This window comes from Rutilus rutilus (assembly GCF_951802725.1).
Source record: "Rutilus rutilus genome assembly, chromosome: 2".
Classification (NCBI taxonomy): Eukaryota; Metazoa; Chordata; class Actinopteri; order Cypriniformes; family Leuciscidae; genus Rutilus; species Rutilus rutilus.
The window spans coordinates 60,671,580-60,696,579 of NC_140210.1; the positions used below are offsets into that span (position 1 = coordinate 60,671,580).

Genomic DNA, 25,000 nt, shown 5'->3' on the forward strand with positions numbered 1-25,000 from the left:
CACATCATTTATGTTTCAAATTAAGTCATTCTTTCAGAACTCTAGTGAAGGTTTCAGCCAACAAACACAATAAAATATACAAAACAAAAAAACACACAAACAACAGGCAGCAATATGCACTATTTTCTGCTGTTCAGAATTCAATGCAATTTATGTTACATGCTTCATGTTTACATTAATGTACAACATGATTTCCTTTTGTATAGATGTTGATGAAAATGAAAGACTAAGACTTGTGTAGGTGTTTAGTTACATCTTCATTTTTCTGTTTTTTTTTTTTTTTTTTTTTTTTTTAAAGAAAAGAATATTCAGAATATCAATGTGGTATACGGTAGAAATATTGCACATTTCAGTCTAGCTTAGGTTTTTAAATTAAATAACACAGTCTTGGAAATAATATGTAAGCATGTGCAAATAAGCCTGTATAGTAAATCAAGTTCTGTTGGTCTTTGTGTTTAAGTGAGAAATTAATTCATTAAATTGAAAGATCTCAATGTTAATAAGATCTTTCAATTATATTTAACAGTTTTGAGCGTATAAAAGAGTGTATAAAAATGGGCTCTGAGTTTTGGCAGTGGTTGTGTCTAAGTGAAATATGTAGTTTGGAAGATGTAGTCACTGAATGCATTAGCACAACATTGAATGACACAGACATTTGCAACACTTCTACAGTAATACCGTATTAAAATATATTCAGAATCTAAAAATAAATACTAAAAACTATCAAAACAATTAGATGTAGCTGAACACATACAGGTATTAATCTCCAATTTCATCACCATCTGTCAAAAAGGGGAAACTTGGGGGGGGGGGGGGGGGGGGTGTGTACTGTAGGCTACTGTAAACAATGACCATGTGACATAAAATACTGTGAATTCTGAACAACAGAAAACAGCAGAAATATGTTATAATGCTAGCTGTTATTTGTGGTTTTTTTTTTTAAATCAATAGATGCCATTTTTTTCTGTTTCCTTTGTTTCTAGGATGTTGATGTACAGAGGTAGTCAGTGTTTGAAATATTGCTCAATTTAAATGCAACCAAACATGTGTCGCTCGTTACCATCCAACAGTGGACCCTTCCTTAAGATCAAATTCAAAACCTTTGAGTTGACTTGCTGCATCTTGTCATTTTAAAGAAACAAAAATGAAATAAAATTTTTTTTTTCATAATATAACTTCAAATATGCAAAAAAACAAAAAACAAAACTTAAACATGCCAAGATGGAATCTCAACTCTGAACAATCTCTACCTATAACACAGTGGACTCACAATAGCCTGCAATAGAACTGTGTGTGTGTGAACAGTTAAGTCTGTTTTTATTTTGTAACTATATATATATATATATATATATATATATATATATATAGTATAGTATAATATAATATAATATAATATATATATATATATATATATATATATATATATATATATATATATATATAGGCCTTCATAGATACTTTGTATGCTTGGTTATGCAGTCCCTACCAATTTACTTGCCATTGTTATGTGCCACACACATACATGTCTATATTACTAACAGACCAATGTCGCTCTACACTGACCAAGTGAGGACTTTGTGAACGATCTCTACCTATACAAGTGGGGACTCTGCAATGGAGCTGTGTGTGTGTGAACAGTGAAGTGAACTGGCAGTGAAGTCTGCCTTCATTATGTAACTATATATATATATATATATATATATATATATATATATATATATATATATGTGTGTGTGAAGAGTTCAGATGCAAAAGCCTCTAAGTGCCATCTGAAATTTTCCTCTAAAATAATCATTTTTATCAAGCTTGTATATTTAAGTTCAACAATTTCACTTAAAAGCTAAATGAAAATTAGCTATTAATTGTCATTAAAGTGAAATTACTTAACTTAAATATACAAGCGTGATAAAAATTATCATTCTAGAAGAAAATTTCAGATGGCACTTAGAGGCTTTTGCATCTGAACTCTTCATATATATATATATATATATATATATAACCCATCAGTTATATAAAAAAAAGACCATTTAAATCTACAACGGGGTAAAAAATACAGACGGCCCGGCGGCAACAGTTCAAAAGCAGAGGCGATAATATCCTCTTATCATTCATAATATTCTTTTTCTTATTTAACGCTCTCTCTTTATAGATACTTTCTAAGCTTGGTTATGCAGTCCCTAACAATTTACTTGTTACTAATTTTCTTAATAATTTCTTCTGTAACTCAGCAGCAGTTCCATACCAACAAATAATACAGAATATCATAACACTTTCAATGAAAGCACTATAAAACATCAGAAGCTTTATGATGTGGACATTACAGCAAAGTTATTGCTTTAAGAAGTTCATTCTCTGTTGTGGCCGATTAAATAAAACATAATTTCTACTCTAATAAATTCAATAGATGCCATTTTTTTCTGTTTCCTTTGTTTCTAGGATGTTGATGTACAGAGGTAGTCAGTGTTTGAAATATTGCTCAATTTAAATGCAACCAAAAATGTGTCGCTCGTTACCATCCAACAGTGGACCCTTCTTTAAGATCAAATTCAAAACCTTTGAGTTGACTTGCTGCATCTTGTCATTTTAAAGAAACAAAAATGAAATACAATTTTTTTTTTCATAATATAACTTCAAATATGCAACAAAAAAAAAAAGAAAAATTTAAACATGCCAAGATGGAATCTCAACTCTGAACAATCTCTACCTATACAACAGTGGACTCACAATAGCCTGCAATGGAACTGTGTGTGTGTAAACAGTTAAGTCCGTCTTTATTTTGTAACTGTAAGTATATATATATATATATATATATATATATATATCATAGATACTTTGTATGCTTGGTTATGCAGTCCCTAACAGTTTACTTGCCATTGTTATGTGCCATTGCACACACACACCCACACATGTCTATATTACTAACAGACCAATGTCGCTCTACACTGACCAAGTGAGGACTTTGTGAACGATCTCTACCTATACAAGTGGGGACTCTACAATGGAGTTGTGTGTGTGTGAACAGTGAAGTGAACTGGCAGTGAAGTCTGCCTTCATTATGTAACTATATATATATGTAGTATATTATATAGTATATATTATGCCTTTTTTCATTCATAATATTATTTTCTCTCTTCATAGATACTTTCTGCTTGGTTATGCAGTCCCTTTAGGGTTTATGGGATTAATCAAACAGAAATAGCTCTTTAAGGTAACAATTTCAGGTGACCTATATTTAGTATAGTGTAAAGCATACTTTATACAGTGAATAATGATTTTATTAATTTAAAATGAACTTCGCGTCCCCAGTTGGATGGTATAGAACGATACTTGTTTGGCTGCTTTGTACATTTCTTGCCATCACAAACACACTGTAAAGATTTTGGAGATCAATCTCAAAATGTTACGTAGACTTGCTGCACTGAATATTTTTAGTTGGTTCAGTTGAAATATATGAAGTAGGGATGTTCATTTAACATTTTGTTTTCTGACTGAAAGCTGATTCTTGTTAACCAGTCATCATCAGTTAACTGACATGATTTGAAGGTTAGATTAGAATTAAATGGAATTAGAATAGATAATAGTCTGTGACTGATTCAAATACCTCAAACATGTAGATTTACATGTGCAAATAGCAGCATAAACAACAGAACATGAGGATTCACACACCGTCACATCAAGCACCCGCAGTGCTTCTGTGAACACAGTAAACCAGAATAAAACTGTATATATAACTGTATAATAAATAGGCCAACTTAAATGAACAATTAACAAATTTAAAGTGCAATAAATAATAAACGCTTTAGGGTCTGTTTACATGACAAAATTTTCAACTGAAAACAGAAAACGTTTTGGCCGTTCATTTCAACGAAAATGCCATTTTGGGGGCCTGACAATGCAAGCTTTTGAAAACGATGCCTTTCCCTGCGTAAACAACATAAATGGGAATTTGTGAAATTGGTACGTCATTCCAACCCGGTCACACTAAATGCATCTCTATAGCACACATTGTGTTTATTGTGCAATTTGTACACGGAAAGGAGTTTATGTGTGCATATGATATGCATGGGTGGGTTTAGGGTAGATTTAGTAATGGTGTGTAATGTGTAATATGTAATATGTATTATATGAGTTTCTAATTATTGGACAAAAAACTTCCTCACATAATAACCTAGAATACTGTCTAACACTCGATGGCTGCTCTGTTTAGTCTTCATCGTCGGTTAGGAACCTGGGTGTGCTCTTTGATACCAATCTTTCATTTGAAAGTCACGTGTCTAGTATCTGTAAAACTGCATTTTTCCATCTTAAAAATAGATCTAAATTACGTCATATGCTCTCATTGACAAATGCGGAACAATTAGTCCATGCGTTCATGACCTCAAGGCTAGATTATTGTAATGCTCTACTCGGTGGTTGCCCTGCACGCTTAATAAACAAACTACAGCTAGTTCAAAACGCAGCAGCTCGAGTTCTTACCAGAGCCAGGAAGTATGACCATATTAGCCCAGTTCTGTCAAAACTGCATTGGCTCCCTATTAAACATCGCATCAATTTTAAAATATTGCTGATCACGTACAAAGCACTAAATGGTTTAGCTCCGCAGTACTTGAGCGAGCTCTTAACGCATTATAGACCTTCACGTCTATTGCGATCTCAAAATTCCGGCCAGTTGATAATATCTAGAATATCAAAATCGACTGCTGGCGGTAGATCCTTCTCCTATTTAGCGCCAAAACTTTGGAACAGTCTTCCTACCATTGTCCGGGAAGCAGACACACTCTGTCAGTTCAAAGCTAGACTAAAGACACATCTCTTTGACCTAGCTTTCACATAATACATTATAGACTTCTATAATTCAATATTAGGCTGCATAGATTAGGTCAGCTGGAACCGGGAACACTTCCCATAAATCCTGATGTACTCGTTACATCATAAGAAGAATGGCATCTACGCTAATTTTAGTGTCTTTGTTTATCCCGAGGTTTTCCCGCAGCCTGCCGGATCCAGGCCGTATCCAGATCTGATGAAGGACCTTCGCCTGGACCCGATGACAACGCAGTGCTGAAGTGCCAACTAGTCTCTCCCTATGGAGGATCCCTTTACCACTCTACAGATAAAGCGTCATCGGGAAAACTCAATTCGCGTATCTACCCCGAATTGATCAAATAAAATAAAATTCTGTATCAAAAATTATAAGGAAACACCAGTACTTTGTTTAGGCTTGGTTTGTAGGGAATTACAAACCTGCATACATATATTCAAACGCACATAACTATAGAACCAATTTTTAATGCGCATGTGAACGCCATCAGCGTTTCTCACAGGTTTGCGTTTAAAGTCTATGTAGAGAGAATTGTGTCGTCTTAGCATCCCCTAATTTAATAACAAATGATTGTTGCGACGGAAGCGAATCAATCATAACTAACCTTAGCTGGAAAATAACTTTACTAAAGTACCGCTATAAAGCCAAAACAATCTCTGTTACCTTAAATTATACGTTTATCTCTGTAAAGCTGCTTTGAAACAATCTACATTGTTAAAATCGCTATATAAATGAAGATGACTTGACTTGACTTGACTATGTTTGGTTAGGATTAGTGTTGTAGGGTGTGTGTGTATTACATGCAATAAAGTGCGTATCATATGCATGTAAAAAACTAATTTTCGCGTAAAACATTGCACGATAAACAATGCATGCTATAGAGATGCATTTTCATGAGATCAGGCTGGGCATCCACAAGTATATAAAGTATATATGTTCACATGCATACTTATCATCAGGTGTTCACATGTACATGTTTTTTTTTTCTTCTGACAAGGCGAACTACTAGCCTGACTACGTCAGACTTCGTACTTCCGCTCAATTTCATTTCGCTTCTGTACTCAGTCTGAGACAGCGTCATAGCTTTCCGTTTTCCTCCGGCCTGAAAACAGCCGGGCCAATCAACGAACAGAGGGCGGGCTGAGAGCCGTGACGTAGACGCTGATTGTACCGTGGATGCGTAGATTTACTTCACATAATCTGCAAAAGTCGTTCACAGCCATGTTCACTCCGGTATTTTGCTCGATGGTTTTTGTTTTTGCATCATACATGTGTTTACAGTGGAAGTTAGATGCGGCTGAGCATGCGCATAACACACGCCATAACCAAACGTTATGTGATTGGCTTACGGGTAACCAATGATTTTAAACTTCAGACAAGCGCCCCCCGCGAGAGAGAAAACACTTCTCTATTATGCCATTCCAGACTCTGTCTACGAAGCAAAGCGAAGTAGCAGAGTTTGGTATTACCAGGCTAGCGAACTACTGGCCTGGCTTGCATAATACAGCCCTTTTAGTGTTTATAGGGTTTGTTTTTAAACAATGTTACAGTTGTATTTAACAATATTTTACATTTTCACGCACTTGTGTAGTTTGGTTTGAAAATTACTTGCATTATCTTTTTAACTGTTAAATTCTCATTAATTTCTCTTTCATTATGCTTAGATGAGGTTAAATCTTGGCTTGCTCAAAACGTTTTGTCTTTAAATGAAGACAAAGAGGTGATAGTTTTCGCCCCACTGATCATTTTAAGACCCCCAGCATCGATTTGAGGAGCTTATCTGCATTTATATCTACACATGTGCGGAATATGGGGTGTGCTTTTAGATGGGCCTTTACAATTTGACAAACAAATATCTTCGGTAATTGGATCTAGTTTCTATCATCTTTGCTTTTATCTAAAATTAAAGACTTCCTAACTGACAAAACTGAATAGAGCAGAAATGTCTCTTTAAGGTAACAATTGCAGGTCACCACACAAGTTAAACTGTACATGATCTAGACTCTAGATAAATAAAATGCGACCGCAGCAGTAAGTCAGGGGAATGCTTATATTTCTTCCTTTGGTTTCAATTTTGAACATGTTGCAGTTCTTTTTAAAAAGGTATACATTTTAGTACAATTATAAAATGAGATAACATTATTTGATACTGTACATTAGCAGCAATTACGGTACACATTTTTCACTTTAGCAACAAAGTTGGAGACCCTCTTTTCTGTAATGAAAGGCCAATCTTATGGGTTGTGGTCTCTCAGACATCGGCAGTAATAAAAATAAAATAAAAACATTGTTTCCTTTTGGACTTTAATTACACTTGATACTGGGCATCATTACATTTTTCCCCTGACTGACAGGTGATGCTTGTAACCCGATCATAATCTGTTATCCGACAAGATTAGAATGTTATATTCTAATTAAATTAAATTAGAATGTATGTATTTCTCAATAATTATCACTTTTTTCAAAGCTCTTCAATCCACTGTCTTAACCAACTTCCAGCTTCACTGCAGTTAATTTCACATTCAAAACGCATTAAAACTACCAAAACACATCATTTATGTTTCAAATTAAGTCATTCTTTCAGAACTCTAGTGAAGGTTTCAGCCAACAAACACAATAAAATATACAAAACAAAAAAACACACAAACAACAGGCAGCAATATGCACTATTTTCTGCTGTTCAGAATTCAATGCAATTTATGTTACATGCTTCATGTTTACATTAATGTACAACATGATTTCCTTTTGTATAGATGTTGATGAAAATGAAAGACTAAGACTTGTGTAGGTGTTTAGTTACATCTTCATTTTTCTGTTTTTTTTGTTTGTTTGTTTAAAAAAAAAAAAAATATTCAGAATATATATCAATGTGGTATACGGTAGAAATATTGCACATTTCAGTCTAGCTTAGGTTTTTAAATTAAATAACACAGTCTTGGAAATAATATGTAAGCATGTGCAAATAAGCCTGTATAGTAAATCAAGTTCTGTTGGTCTTTGTGTTTAAGTGAGAAATCAATTCATTTAAATTGAAAGATCTCAATGTTAATAAGATCTTTCAATTATATTTAACAGTTTTGAGCGTATAAAAGAGTGTATAAAAATGGGCTCTGAGTTTTGGCAGTGGTTGTGTCTAAGTGAAATATGTAGTTTGGAAGATGTAGTCACTGAATGCATTAGTACAACATTGAATGACACAGACATTTGCAACACTTCTACAGTAATACCGTATTAAAATATATTCAGAATATAAAAATAAATACTAAATACTATCAAAACAATTAGATGTAGCTGAACACATACAGGTATTAATCTTGCAGTTTCATCACCATCTGTAAAAAGGGGAAACTTGGGGGGGAAATGTGTACTGTACTGTAAACAATGACCATGTGACATAAAATACTGTGAATTCTGAACAACAGAAAACAGCAGAAATATGTTATAATGCTACCTGTTATTTGTGGGGTTTTTTTATTTAACTTGTGTTTTTTGGGTAAAACCTTTTCTAGTGTTCTGGAATAATGATTTGATCGGAGACATGAATGAAGTTTCAGTGCATTTTGAATGTGAAATGACCTGCTGTCAAGCTGTAAGTTGGTTTGGAGAAGATATCATGGTCTTTTAACCTGATATCATTTAAGATATAATTTAAGACTGTAGTATAAATGATTGAATGATTTAACCATAACTCATTACTATCCTTGATATTCTAAAATAGGTATTTTTCATGTGTATGTTGACTCTAGTGTGTGTGTATTGAGTATTGAGTTGTTGCACTTCCCCCCAACATGCAGTTTACATATCAATGCAGGGAGGCCTGAAAGGCCAATGTTTTTCTCAGGTGAGAAAACAGGCCAACAACCCTCACAGTACTGTAAGATATCATGGTCTTTTAACCTGATATCATTTAAGATATAATGTAAGACTGTAGTATAAATGATTGAATGATTTAACCATAACTCATTACTATCCTTGATATTCTAAAATAGGTATTTTTCATGTGTATGTAGACTCTAGTGTGTGTGTATTGAATTGTTGCACTTCCCCCCAACATGCAGTTTACATATCAATGCAGGAAGGCCTGAAAGGCCAGTGTTTGTCTCAGGTGAGAAAACAACCCTCACAGTACTGTTACCAAAATATGTGCAACTTCTCAAATAAACTAGAGAAAACGCTGGGATTTACCCTGCCAAATTAAATTAAATTACAGGTTTTTACAATCGCTAGGACACATTGCTCAATATTTAGGTACATTTTCAAAACTCTTCACTCAGTTCACCAACTTACAGCTTGACAGCAGTTAATTTTTACATTCAAAATGCACTGAAACTTCATTCATGTCTCCATCAACTTATTATTCCAGAACACTAGAAAGGGTTTCACCCATACACTTTGTCACTCATAAAATAAAAAAATACAAACAACAGGAGCATTACACAATGCTTTCTTTTGTAAAATGCTTTCAAGAATGACACTATCTACTGTTTATAATTCACTGCAGTTGAACCCAGTCATCATCTATGATAATATCATTGAGCAGGTGGATATAAGTATCTAGGTGTGGTCATTGATCGTTCATTTACTTGGAAAGCCCACATTGATTATCTTCAAAATTCCGGCAACTATTGTATTTTTTTAAGAAATGTGGGCTTTCCAAGAACTGAGTGAAGAGTTTTGAAAATGTACCTAAATATTGAGAAATGTGTCCTAGCGATTGTAAAAACCTGTAATTTAATTTAATTTGGCAGGGTAAATCCCAGCGTTTTCTCTAGTTTATTTGAGAAGATGCACATATATTGGTAACAGTACTATGAGGGTTGTTGGCCTGTTTTCTCACCTGAGACAAACACTGGCCTTTCAGGCCTTCCTGCATTGATATGTAAACTGCATGTTGGGGGGAAGTGCAACAATTCAATACACACACACTAGAGTCTACATACACATGAAAAATACCTATTTTAGAATATCAAGGATAGTAATGAGTTATGGTTAAATCATTCAATAATTTATACTACAGTCTTAAATTATATCTTAAATGATATCAGGTTAAAAGACCATGATATCTTACAGTACTGTGAGGGTTGTTGGCCTGTTTTCTCACCTGAGAAAAACACTGGCCTTTCAGGCCTCCCTGCATTGATATGTAAACTGCATGTTGGGGGGAAGTGCAACAACTCAATACACACACACTAGAGTCAACATACACATGAAAAATACCTATTTTAGAATATCAAGGATAGTAATGAGTTATGGTTAAATCATTCAATCATTTATACTACAGTCTTAAATTATATCTTAAATGATATCAGGTTAAAAGACCATGATATCTTCTCCAAACCAACTTACAGCTTGACAGCAGGTCATTTCACATTCAAAATGCACTGAAACTTCATTCATGTCTCCGATCAAATCATTATTCCAGAACACTAGAAAAGGTTTTACCCAAAAAACACAAGTTAAAAAAAAAAAAAAAACCCACAAATAACAGGTAGCATTATAACATATTTCTGCTGTTTTCTGTTGTTCAGAATTCACAGTATTTTATGTCACATGGTCATTGTTTACAGTAGTCTACAGTACACATTTCCCCCCCAAGTTTCCCCTTTTTATAGATGGTGATGAAATTGGAGATTAATGTGTTCAGCTACATCTAATTGTTTTGATAGTTTTTAGTATTTATTTTTAGATTCTGAATATATTTTAATACGGTATTACTGTAGAAGTGTTGCAAATGTCTGTGTCATTCAATGTTGTGCTAATGCATTCAGTGACTACATCTTCCAAACTACATATTTCACTTAGACACAACCACTGCCAAAACTCAGAGCCCATTTTTATACACTCTTTTATACGCTCAAAACTGTTAAATATAATTGAAAGATCTTATTAACATTGAGATCTTTCAATTTAAATGAATTAATTTCTCACTTAAACACAAAGACCAACAGAACTTGATTTACTATACAGGCTTATTTGCACATGCTTACATATTATTTCCAAGACTGTGTTATTTAATTTAAAAACCTAAGCTAGACTGAAATGTGCAATATTTCTACCGTATACCACATTGATATTCTGAATATTCTTCTTTTTTTTTTTTTTAAACAAAACAAAACAAAAAACCAGAAAAATGAAGATGTAACTAAACACCTACACAAGTCTTAGTCTTTCATTTTCATCAACATCTATACAAAAGGAAATTATGTGTTTTGGTAGTTTTAATGCGTTTTGAATGTGAAATTAACTGCAGTGAAGCTGGAAGTTGGTTAAGACAGTGGATTGAAGAGCTTTGAAAAAAGTGATAATTATTGAGAAATACATACATTCTAATTTAATTTAATTAGAATATAACATTCTATTCTTGTCGGATAACAGATTATGATCGGGTTACAAGCATCACCTGTCAGTCAGGGGAAAAATGTAATGATGCCCAGTATCAAGTGTAATTAAAGTCCAAAGGGAAACAATGTTTATTTTTATTACTGCCGATGTCTGAGAGACCACAACCCATAAGATTGGCCTTTCATTACAGAAAAGAGGGTCTCCACTTTGTTGCTAAAGTGAAAAATGTGTACCGAAATTGCTGCTAATGTACAGTATCAAATAATGTTATATCATTTTATAATTGTACTAAAATGTATACCTTTTTAAAAAGAATATATAAATATTTAAAATATCATATGCACACATAAACTCCTTTCTGTGTATAAATTGCACAATAAACACAATGTGTGCTATAGAGATGCATTTAGTGTGACAGGGTTGGAATGACGTACCAATTTCACAAATTCCCATTTATGTTGTTTACGCAGATGGGAAAGGCATCGTTTTCAAAAGCTTGCATTGTCAGGCCCCCAAAATGGCATTTTCGTTGAAATTAACGGCCAAAACGTTTTCTGTTTTCAGTTGAAAATTATGTCATGTAAACAGACCCTAAAGCGTTTATTATTTATTGCACTTTAGTTTTGTTAATTGTTCATTTAAGTTGGCCTATTTATTATACAGTTATATATACAGTTTTATTCTGGTTTACTGTGTTCACAGAAGCACTGCGGGTGCTTGATGTGACGGTGTGTGAATCCTCATGTTCTGTTGTTTATGCTGCTATTTGCACATGTAAATCTACATGTTTGAGGTATTTGAATCAGTCACAGACTATTATCTATTCTAATTCCATTTAATTCTAATCTAACCTTCAAATCATGTCAGTTAACTGATGATGACTGGTTAACAAGAATCAGCTTTCAGTCAGAAAACAAAATGTTAAATGAACATCCCTACTTCATATATTTCAACTGAACCAACTAAAAATATTCAGTGCAGCAAGTCTACGTAACATTTTGAGATTGATCTCCAAAATCTTTACAGTGTGTTTGTGATGGCAAGAAATGTACAAAGCAGCCAAACAAGTATCGTTCTATACCATCCAACTGGGGACGCGAAGTTCATTTTAAATTAATAAAATCATTATTCACTGTATAAAGTATGCTTTACACTATACTAAATATAGGTCACCTGAAATTGTTACCTTAAAGAGCTATTTCTGTTTGATTAATCCCATAAACCCTAAAGGGACTGCATAACCAAGCAGAAAGTATCTATGAAGAGAGAAAATAAGCGTTAAATAAAAAAAATATATATTATGAATGAAAAAAGGCATAATATATAATATACTATATAATATACTACATATATATATATATATATAGTTACATAATGAAGGCAGACTTCACTGTTCACACACACACAGCTCCATTGCAGAGTCCCCACTTGTATAGGTAGAGATCGTTCACAAAGTCCTCACTTGGTCAGTGTAGAGCGACATTGGTCTGTTAGTAATATAGACATGTATGTGTGTGTGCAATGGCACATAACAATGGCAAGTAAACTGTTAGGGACTGCATAACCAAGCATACAAAGTATCTATGATATATATATATATATATATATATATATATATATATATATATATATACTTATAGTTACAAAATAAAGACGGACTTAACTGTTTACACACACACAGTTCCATTGCAGGCTATTGTGAGTCCACTGTTGTATAGGTAGAGATTGTTCAGAGTTGAGATTCCATCTTGGCATGTTTAAGTTTTTTTTTTTTTGCATGTTTGAAGTTATATTATGAAAAAAAATTGTATTTCATTTTTGTTTCTTTAAAATGACAAGATGCAGCAAGTCAACTCAAAGGTTTTGAATTTGATCTTAAAGAAGGGTCCACTGTTGGATGGTAACGAGCGACACATTTTTGGTTGCATTTAAATTGAGCAATATTTCAAACACTGACTACCTCTGTACATCAACATCCTAGAAACAAAGGAAACAGAAAAAAATGGCATCTATTGATTTTATTAGAGTAGAAATTATGTTTTATTTAATCGGCCACAACAGAAAATGAACTTCTTAAAGCAATAACTTTGCTGTAATGTCCACATCATAAAGCTTCTGATGTTTTATAGTGCTTTCATTGAAAGTGTTATGATATTCTGTATTATTTGTTGGTATGGAACTGCTGCTGAGTTACAGAAGAAATTATTAAGAAAATTAGTAACAAGTAAATTGTTAGGGACTGCATAACCAAGCTTGGAAAGTATCTATAAAGAGAGAGCGTTAAATAAGAAAAAGAATATTATGAATGATAAGAGGATATTATCGCCTCTGCTTTTGAACTGTTGCCGCAGGCCCGTCTGTATTTTTTACCCCGTTGTAGATTTAAATGGTCTTTTTTATTAATATAACTGATGGGTCATATATATTTTTTTATATATATATATAGTTACATAATGAAGGCAGACTTCACTGCCAGTTCACTTCACTGTTCACACACACACAGCTCCATTGCAGAGTCCCCACTTGTATAGGTAGAGATCGTTCACAAAGTCCTCACTTGGTCAGTGTAGAGCGACATTGGTCTGTTAGTAATATAGACATGTATGTGTGTGTGCAGTGGCACATAACAATGGCACAACCTGGTCTCACAGGATTCCGTGAAATGTCCACGGGCCCTTAACTCAAAATCCGTGTAGCCATCACGGAATCGCCCCAAATTCCGTGATGCAGCCACGGATATTACTCCAATGCAAGTCAATGACACTGACCTTCCGTGGTCCACACACGGATAACCGTTTCAATGACGGAGTACAGATCTCACTCAACGGATGTGCTTTCTCATTTGGAAACGCAACATTTGAAGTATTTGTTTCTTTTCCAACATTAAATGCCATAATGACGTTAACCTGATCTGTTATTGTAGCTATTGCATTGTCCTGTCATCATAAAATTTCGGTTTGTTTCAGTTAGCCTAATCAAAGTCCCGTGATGACACCACGGACCTCAACAACCTGACCTCACTCATGGACGTTGTAATGTTGCTGGCTTGTTTAGGAACTTATAAGCTTTAGGTCGACTGTGTTGCAATGGCATGTAATTAACTTGACATTTTGTCTCGTCCTGTCATCATAAAATCCAGTTTGATGGCGTTTTACACCTATTGCTCGCTTGTCAGATCTAAAATCTGTGACAGGAGCACGGAGTGAGTCTGTGGTGAGACCACGGATAACTCCAACGCGCAAGTCAATGACACTCATCTTCCGTGGTCCACACACGGATACCCGTTTCAATGACAGAGAACAGATCTCACTCAACGGACGTGCTTTCTCATTTGGAAACACAACATTTTAAGTATTTATTTCTTTTCCAACACCAAATACCATAAAGACTTTAACCTCTCTGTTATTGTAGCTATATTGCATTGTCCTGCCATCATACAAATTCAGTCTGATTTTGTTAGCCTAACTGAAGTCCCGTGATGGCACCACGGACCTCAACAACCTGACCTCACTCACTGGATGTTGTAATGTTGCTCACTTTTTTAGACACTTGAAAGCTTTATGTCGACTGTGTTGCAATTTTGTCTTGTCCTGTCATCATAAAATCCAGTTTGATGGCGTTTTACACCTATTGCTCGCTTGGCTATAGTCAGATCTAAAATCTGTGATAGGAGCACGGATTGAGTCTGTGGTGAGACCACGGATAACTCCAACGTTCGTGATATGGTCACGTAATTTAATCTCTTGATTCGTGCCACGGACACGTTTATTTCGTTATTTTTCGTCTTTCGTGATCACAGCTCGATTCTTTCTGCCTGTCGGCTGCAGCAAGCTGTTTAATCAACATTTATTCACGAGATCTTATCTTATCGTGGTTTATGTATTTTTTTTTTTTTTATGTTATTATTTCGGTCTTATTGCCAGGGAAGCTGGATTGCTTTGCTGTTTATTAATATTTTTTTAAAATGATATTTTATCAGTAGGAAATCGCGCTGAAGAAGTCTCGTTCCGAACACATCGCGATATTTGGCATCAGTTCACGTGTGTCAGCTGTTGGTAAGTAGCCTAGTAAATAAATACCTAAATACGCTGTCCTAATAATGTGTGATATAATGTCTTTTCTGTTTGTCGATATTAATCTGCCATTATATCTGCCATTTCCACGGAGACTTTGCTTCATTGCTTTCTAATTCAAAATAGGGTGATTAAACACTGCCTGTCACGTGACGTGCTATAGGCCTAGATATTCATATCAGATTAAAAATAGTACAATTAGTTCCAAAGTTGTATTTGTAGTAGAAGCACAGTAAAACAACACTTACCATGCTTTTACCACAGTAACATTAGTTTTGCTGTGATAAGTGTAGTAAAAAGACAGTAATCACAAAACTTACCATGCTTTTACCACACTATTGGTAGTTTTAATGTGATACTTATTGTAAATGCACAGTAACCACAACACTTACCATGCTTTTACCACAGTAACCCTAGTTTTACTGTGATAGGGTGTGGTAAAAGGACAGTAACCACAAAACTTACCATGCTTTAAACCTCAGTAACCTTAGTTTTACTGTGATTGGTGTAGTAAAGGACAGTAATCACAAAATTTACCATGCTTTTACCTCTATTGATAGTTTTAAAGTGATATTTGTTGTAAATGCATATTAACCACTACACTTGCCATGCTTTTAATGCTTTATAATGTAACATCCAATATTTGTAAGGTAAATCATTACTTTTTCCTTTAAATAATCCTATATATTATACATAATGATATTTTATTTTCTCTTTTTTCAGCTGAAAAGACCAAAAGGACCTGGAAGTAAACGGAGGAGACGGACAGCTGCAAAGGCAAATATTCACAATGGTATGTATGTGTTGGTTTTAACCCTAAATCAAACATTTTATCAAGCATTTGTTGTTTCTTAAAAAACCCATAGCCCAGTCAGTACAAACATAGTCTGAAAGTCTTAATAATTCACAAGATTTAACAAGTTGTCAAATTCGTATGATACTCGTACATATTTGTATACTCGTACACAATCCTGCAGTTTTTACTCCTAGTGCTGTCATTGGCTACTGCCTCAAATTCCTGTACATATTTATCGCGATATTTGTAAATCAGTTGCGCCCCTTCTTGGAAAGTTTCCCCGTCTGTTTATGTTCCAGTGATACATGATGTCTCTCCACACCTCATAACCTACTGTACCTCTGTTTGCAAGAGTGGAAAAGCTTATCTGACTTGTCACATGACATCAGATACTCGGTTATTTTGTCATAATCAGATCAGTTACACTGCTGATAACTGTCCCGTTTGCATGTAAATCATTTTCATATGATTATTGCTTGCTATTAAAGACATGCTTTTATTCATAGAAATGCCCACATATCAGTGAACTTATAACATAAAAATGCTTTTAGCATTTAATTATGCAACACTCTTTACAGAAAACATATCCTACAGTTATAAACTGACTATTTCCAAGTAATGTATTAAAATGACCTTCCTTTCTGTTTTGCAGGATTGCTTAGTCCTTTTTTTTAAAGCTCTACCAATATCAAACTCAACAGCTCTTTTAAGAGCCAACCATTACAAGAGCTACTAGTGAGTCGCAGCGAATCTTGCCGTGATCAGCCCTTCCCAGGTGAAGTTTCTAGAATATTGCAATCAGTATTTACTCATCAAATGTTCTCTCCTGAATCATATGGTAAATTAACTTATTTAATACTGTCTTAATTTATGTTTCAGGAACAATAGTAATTGCACATAGAGTAAGTCGAGACTTTCTTGTTTTACAGCAGAGAAGGAAGACCAGTCCTTATATCAACGCAAGCTAATCGAATAAGTCCTTTGTTTCGGGTGAGGAAGGAACAGCTGGTGCCCAAAGAAGACAGAAAGCTGCGCGAGTCCATTGGTATGTCTTGTATTGAAACAATGCTGTAATATATAGTACATAATTTGATGTTGACAATTTTACATTGTACAGGTTATCACTTGGTTTTTGACCAAGTGAAGCTCTTGAAACAATTGACAGAAGAGTATGTTGTCTGGAAAGAAATCAAGCATCACTGGCAAAGGCTCAAAAGAGACAATGCCTTTCTTAAAAATCTTTTAAAATATGTTGCTGTTGATATGGGTAAAACTGTTTTTGTTCAGTACTTAGCTTATATTATGTGCTCCAATATTATATTTTATATATATATATATATATATATACTTCAATGTGTATATTATATAATGTACTGACTGCTGCTTTGTAAATTTATGTAAGGAACAGGCAACTCTGGCCCTTTGCATTCTACTTTTTGAGGTTAATTAAGAGTTAACCTCCAACCCTAATCGAGCACATCTGAAAATTTTAACCAAAGACTTCAGGTTTATTTCTAGACAATAGGCTGGTGGGTTTGTGGTCGGAGCTAAATCTGCAGGACAGTGGATGCTGAGGGCCAGAGTAAACCATCACTGCTTTAAATCATGCAGAACATAAGCTGACCCGACTATCCATTAAACAACTTCATTTGAATGGTTTCTGTTTTCTGTTTTACTTTCAGACCAGGACTGGAGAACGCCTGACAATGGGATGTTGAGACTTCTTCCTCTGGCTGAGAAAAAGCTACACCACATCAGTGATCACATCTTCTGTTCTTCAACTGAACAAACTGTTTAGAACATGAACACGATAGAGACATGTACAGGGAAGAACAAGAAACCAGTTTAGCTGTGATAATGAATCATTATTTTCCAACACAATATCAAATCTGTTTTCTGTAGGTGACTAAATATGATTCTCTGGCACTAATTTTATGGCTTCAGTAGCTGTGAATGGACTATTATGATGTTAATGTATTTTTGAAGACACATTTTTATTTATCTTGAATCTCATTTGTCTTTTTGCTACTTTATTAACTTTATGCTTTGTCCTCCAATAAAGTGTTGTTTAATAAAGTATGGTGACTATTGTGTATTGAAAGTGGTGTTTGGTACAGTAAATAGACATTTTTATTTGAGAAATTTTAATTTCTTATTTCTTTAGTTTAATTAATTAAAAAATAACTAGGCCTACATATAATTAATAACTTATAAATTACTACATATAATTAATGACCATGATTCTTTTACTTGGGACATAAAAATTTAGATCTGGTTAATGATATCTGGGACAACAATGCAACAAAAGTTGCACATACTTGCATGTATGCCAGTTTGCAGTGAAATAAAAGGAAGCTATGTGAATAACAAGAGGCTGCAGTGGGCTATCTTGCTATAAATACTTAACGCTTAATTGAAGATGATCCATGTTGATCATTCTAGTACATCTACTGCTTTTCGAATGAAAGCATATATCACTGATGTCAGGCATATAAGCAGCAATCAGAGGGGGTGAAAAGGAAATGTTGGCACTGTTTTTTTGTTGTTTTACTGAATGGTGCATTACCCTTGTGTAATAGTAATAGTGTGTGTAGATCTGTGTAGATTGTACAGCCCAGCAACGGCCCCCAGAAGAGCAAACAAATGCACATTTCAAATGGCTGTAACTCGAAGTCCGGTTAGTGTATCAAAGAGAAAATCGGCAGGACGACTGCTTATGCTATGTATAATAAATAATGTTGGCCACAGTTTTCAGATATATATGGAAAGCTGGCATAAAGGTTATTTTTAAAGTGCTCACAGTAAAATATCAAATTTTAGCCTGTCCCTCATATATGTCATAAAGGTTTGCACAATGAAGATATCCAGTTGTCCATTAAATATATTATTTATTTAACATTTATTGTTTTATTACTAAACGTTTTATACTACATTACCCACATATCTCTGTCATTCTATCAATGGAACAGGAAACACTGTCCTGTAGTTCATTGAAATGTGCAGACATGCTTAGGGTTAGGGTTAGGATCTCGGTAAAGGAGTAATTTCTCACATTATAGAGACACTTAATAGTTAGCTTAATGTATAACTAATGTAATAATAACACCAAACCATACTTTGTATCATGAAGCGCCAGTTTATATGGGTTAAACGATTGTCCAATCACAGCAAGTTCTGCGATAAAGTCACAGCCAATAAAAACCCAGCTGAACAAATGCGTCACACTTACAGTACATGCCCATTTATGGTAAATGATGACAGATCTCTTCTGGTTCTGGCTGCAGGGATAGATAAATATGTAATATTTAGGCTGTTAAACATGTATTATTTCTAATTAAATTATAAAGCTCATATTTAAAAACAAAAGACTTCTTTGTGTGGTTACCATCCAAAAACGAGGTCACATGATCAATGACACAAATTTGCTCATTTGATTAGACTGATGCATAAAAACATTTGAAAGATAAACTTTTTTCTAAGCAATGTCCTACAGCAGGGGTAGTTTTGCTGTATTTTAATTAAAGATAATTGCATGTAGGCCTACTAAAGTGCTTCTAACATTTACAGTGTATGTATAGTCAAAGATATATCAATTATATTCAAATAAATGTAACAAAAGCACAATGAATGGACACAATTTTGAAAGCTTATTCCAATATTTAATGTCAAACTGTTTAAAGACAAATGTAGTGCCAAAACTACTACACAACAGTATAAAAATCAGTTAATTAAAAATATCCAGATACAGGGGCAATCTATTATAGTGACACATACATTAACGTTAAAAAAAAAATTTGCTATGATGAAGTTATATATTTACAAACCAAAAGATGAGATTCAACTTTGTTATGTGAAAATACATTTGTTTTGTCGCTTTAAAGAACAAATAGGCAAAAACATAAGCACAACATTTTACATTCTCAACTTTCATTCTATATCCTTGTGATTATTGGTCACTTGTATTGTAACTATGCAATGAATATGTCCTTTAGCAAAACACCTGATGAACACTGACACTTTTTTATAAAGGCATTAGGCAGAAATCAAGTACAGTTTATGAAGCTGAAAAGAGTACATATAAAAAACAATATGGAAAAAGATAAATCACTATATTCAGTATTGGTTCTGCATATATCAAAGAGATCCTGAGGAGGAGTGGGACTCCACATGAAGACTTTCAGAAACTGTGACAGAGCAAAGGGTGCACCTCGCTGGACACATCCTACGCATGCCCAAACAACAACACCCAAACACAGTGATGAAGTGGACACCACCAGGAGGATGCAGGAGACAGGGAAGACCAAGGAAGACACGGAGACAGATGTTTCACGAAGATCTGAAGAATGTCAGAGTCCCATGGGAAGATGTGAAGAACTTGGCCACAGATCGAATACGTTAGAGGACACTTGTTGCCCAATGTGCCCAGCACAGGACTTGATGATGACGTTGTGAGTTTATCCATAACCGTGGGATAACCGTTTCTGTAAAGAGTGTTGCATAATTAAATGTTAAAAGCATTTTTATGTTATAAGTTCACTGATATGTGGGCATTTCTATGTATAAAAGTATGTCTTTAATAGCAAGCAATAATCATATGAACATGATTTACATGCAAAGGGGACAGTTATCAGCAGTGTAACTGATCTGATTATGACAAAATAATCTAGTATCTGATGTCATGTGACAAGTATCATGTATCACTGGAACATAAACAGACGGGGACCAATTTGCAATTAATATAAACTTTCTGACAGTGTGTGGGACATCCGACAACTTTCCAAGAAGGGGCGCAACTGATTTACAAATATCGCAATAAATATGTACAGGAATTGAGGCAGTAGCCAATGACAGCACTAGGAGTAAAAGCTGCAGGATTGTACGAGTATACAAATATACATATTTGTATACTCGTACAATCGAGTATCATACGAATTTGACAACTTGTTAAATCTCGTAAATTATTAAAACTTGCAGACTATGTTTGTACTGGTTGGGCTATGGGTTTTGTGAGAAAAGTTTTAAGAAACAACAAATGCTTGATAAAATGTTTGATTTAGGGTTAAAACCCAACACATACATACCATTGTGAATATTTGCCTTTGCAGCTGTCCGTCTTCTCCGTTTACTTCCAGGTCCTTTTGGTCTTTTCAGCTGAAAAAAGAGAAAATAAAATATCATTATGTATAATATATAGGATTATTTAAAGGAAAAAGTAATGATTTACCTTACAAATATTGGATGTTACATTATAAAGCATTAAAAGCATGGCAAGTGTTGTGGTTAATATGCATTTACAACAAATATCACTTTAAAACTATCAATACAGAGGTAAAAGCATGGTAAATTTTGTGATTACTGTCCTTTACTACACCAATCACAGTAAAACTAAGGTTACTGAGGTTTAAAGCATGGTAAGTTTTGTGGTTACTGTCCTTTTACCACACCCTATCACAGTAAAACTAGGGTTACTGTGGTAAAAGCATGGTAAGTGTTGTGGTTACTGTGCATTTGCAATAAGTATCACATTAAAACTACCAATAGTGTGGTAAAAGCATGGTAAGTTTTGTGATTACTGTGCTTCTACTACAAATACAACTTTGGAACTAATTGTACTATTTTTAATCTGATATGAATATCTAGGCCTATAGCACGTCACGTGACAGGCAGTGTTTAATCACCCTATTTTGAATTAGAAAGCAATGAAGCAAAGTCTCCGTGGAAATGGCAGATATAATGGCAGATTAATATCGACAAATAGAAAAGACATTATATCACACATTATTAGGACAGCGTATTTAGGTATTTATTTACTAGGCTACTTACCAACAGCTGACACACGTGAACTGATGCCAAATATCGCGATGTGTTCGGAACGAGACTTCTTCAGCGCGATTTCCTACTGATAAAATATCATTTTAAAAAAATATAAATAAACAGCAAAGCAATCCAGCTTCCCTGGCAATAAGACCGAAATAATAACATAGGCCTAACATAAAAAAAAAAAAAAAATACATAAACCACGATAAGATAAGATCTCGTGAATAAATGTTGATTAAACAGCTTGCTGCAGCCGACAGACAGAAAGAATCGAGCTGTGATCACGAAAGACGAAAAATAACGAAATAAACGTGTCCGTGGCACGAATCAAGAGATTAAATTACGTGACCATATCACGAACGTTGGAGTTATCCGTGGTCTCACCACAGACTCAATCCGTGCTCCTATCACAGATTTTAGATCTGACTATAGCCAAGCGAGCAATAGGTGTAAAACGCCATCAAACTGGATTTTATGATGACAGGACAAGACAAAATTGCAACACAGTCGACATAAAGCTTTCAAGTGTCTAAACAAGTGAGCAACATTACAACATCCAGTGAGTGAGGTCAGGTTGTTGAGGTCCGTGGTGCCATCACGGGACTTCAGTTAGGCTAACAAAATCAGACTGAATTTGTATGATGGCAGGACAATGCAATATAGCTACAATAACAGAGAGGTTAAAGTCTTTATGGTATTTGGTGTTGGAAAAGAAATAAATACTTAAAATGTTGTGTTTCCAAATGAGAAAGCACGTCCGTTGAGTGAGATCTGTTCTCTGTCATTGAAACGGGTATCCGTGTGTGGACCACGGAAGATGAGTGTCATTGACTTGCGCGTTGGAGTTATCCGTGGTCTCACCACAGACTCACTCCGTGCTCCTGTCACAGATTTTAGATCTGACAAGCGAGCAATAGGTGTAAAACGCCATCAAACTGGATTTTATGATGACAGGACGAGACAAAATGTCAAGTTAATTACATGCCATTGCAACACAGTCGACCTAAAGCTTATAAGTTCCTAAACAAGCCAGCAACATTACAACGTCCATGAGCGAGGTCAGGTTGTTGAGGTCCGTGGTGTCATCACGGGACTTTGATTAGGCTAACTGAAACAAACCGAAATTTTATGATGACAGGACAATGCAATAGCTACAATAACATATCAGGTTAACGTCATTATGGCATTTAATGTTGGAAAAGAAACAAATACTTCAAATGTTGCGTTTCCAAATGAGAAAGCACATCCGTTGAGTGAGATCTGTACTCCGTCATTGAAACGGTTATCCGTGTGTGGACCACGGAAGGTCAGTGTCATTGACTTGCATTGGAGTAATATCCGTGGCTGCATCACGGAATTTGGGGCGATTCCGTGATGGCTACACGGATTTTGAGTTAAGGGCCCGTGGACATTTCACGGAATCCTGTGAGACCAGGTTGCAATGGCAAGTAAATTGGTAGGGACTGCATAACCAAGCATACAAAGTATCTATGAAGGCCTATATATATATATATATATATATATATATATATATATATATATATATATATATATATATATATATATATATATATATATATACTTATAGTTACAAAATAAAGACAGACTTAACTGTTCACTCACACACAGTTCAATTGCAGGCTATTGTGAGTCCACTGTGTTATAGGTAGAGATCGTTCAGAGTTGAGATTCCATCTTGGCATGTTTAAGTTTTTTTTGCATATTTGAAGTTATATTATGAAAAAAAATTGTATTTCATTTTTGTTTCTTCAAAATGACCAGATGCAGCAAGTCAACTCAAAAGTTTTGAATTTGATCTTAAAGAAGGGTCCACTGTTGGATGGTAACGAGCGACACATGTTTGGTTGCATTTAAATTGAGCAATATTTCAAACACTGACTACCTCTGTACATCAACATCCTAGAAACAAAGGAAACAAAAAAAAATAAGGGCATGTCTGTTGATTTTTTTTAGAGTAGAAATTATGTTTTATTTATTAGGCAGCCAATACTATCAGTCGCATTATTAATATCTTAATTATATTATAATAATAATTGCATTATAATTATAACATTGAGTTGCAGATCCCCTCTTGTCATATATATATATATTTTTTTAATTAAAAAATGCTTATTTGAAGTTATATTATGAATAATATAATATATATGGTAACCCTTTATAATAACTGCATCCTATTAATCATTAGTTAATCAATAAACAGTTAAATAATAAAGCAGACATTAATAACCAGTTTATAAATACAGCTTTAAATGTTGTATTATTGATTTAGAAGCATATCTATAATGTGTTTAATCATTTTATTTTCATACTTTATTAATGATCAATTTATCATTTCTAAATGCAGAATAGCGTTATTTTAAACCAGTTATTTAGGTGTTGTCAGTGATTAAAAAGATCACTTAGAAAGTTTAAGTAAATGTAGTAGATTCAGGTAGTTATAAAGCATTTAGTAGTGGTCAGTTCACTATTTTGTGAGCTCATCTGAAGTGAGGACTAGTTATGCCCTGTAAATAATTTATAAAGGAGATTTAAAGACTCAGTTTTCTTCTAAACAGAAAAAGGAAACAAACACAACACAGCGATAGAGAACATAGAAATACACTCACCTAAAGGATTATTAGGAACACCATACTAATACTGTGTTTGACCCCCTTTCGCCTTCAGAACTGCCTTAATTCTACGTGGCATTGATTCAACAAGGTGCTGAAAGCATTCTTTAGAAATGTTGGCCCATATTGATAGGATAGCATCTTGCAGTTGATGGAGATTTGTGGGATGCACATCCAGGGCACGAAGCTCCCGTTCCACCTCATCCCAAAGATGCTCTATTGGGTTGAGATCTGGTGACTGTGGGGGCCATTTTAGTACAGTGAACTCATTGTCATGTTCAAGAAACCAATTTGAATTGATTTGAGCTTTGTGACATGGTGCATTATCCTGCTGGAAGTAGCCATCAGAGGATGGGTACATGGTGGTCATAAAGGGATGGACATGGTCAGAAACAATGCTCAGGTAGGCCGTGGCATTTAAACAATGCCCAATTGGCACTAAGGGGCCTAAAGTGTGCCAAGAAAACATCTCCCACACCATTACACCACCACCACCAGCCTGCACAGTGGTAACAAGGCA

The 25,000-nt window shown here is 34.5% G+C and overlaps 1 protein-coding gene and 1 long non-coding RNA gene across 3 annotated transcripts in view; one reads left to right on the forward strand and one right to left on the reverse strand.

Moving 5' to 3' along the window:
• The window catches only part of LOC311286250 (NLR family CARD domain-containing protein 3-like), a 66,923-nt gene that overhangs the window by 31,555 nt on the left and 10,368 nt on the right, over nt 1-25,000 (forward strand). The window contains exons 7-11 of one of the 2 annotated variants that reach the window (XR_014626514.1): nt 15,144-15,219; nt 15,961-16,030; nt 16,686-16,808; nt 16,963-17,078; nt 17,716-18,115. The exons of the other annotated variant lie outside the window; for it this stretch is intronic. The gene's annotated coding sequence lies outside the window, so the exon portion shown is untranslated. Of the gene's footprint in view, nt 1-15,143; nt 15,220-15,960; nt 16,031-16,685; nt 16,809-16,962; nt 17,079-17,715; nt 18,116-25,000 lie in introns of those variants that run through there. 2 annotated transcript variants of the gene reach the window in all.
• Nucleotides 21,115-22,902, reverse strand: LOC311286276. Its single transcript, XR_014626521.1, has 2 exons — nt 21,857-22,902; nt 21,115-21,184 (listed from the first exon to the last, which is right to left on the reverse strand). It is a non-coding gene; the product is annotated as an uncharacterized lncRNA (long non-coding RNA).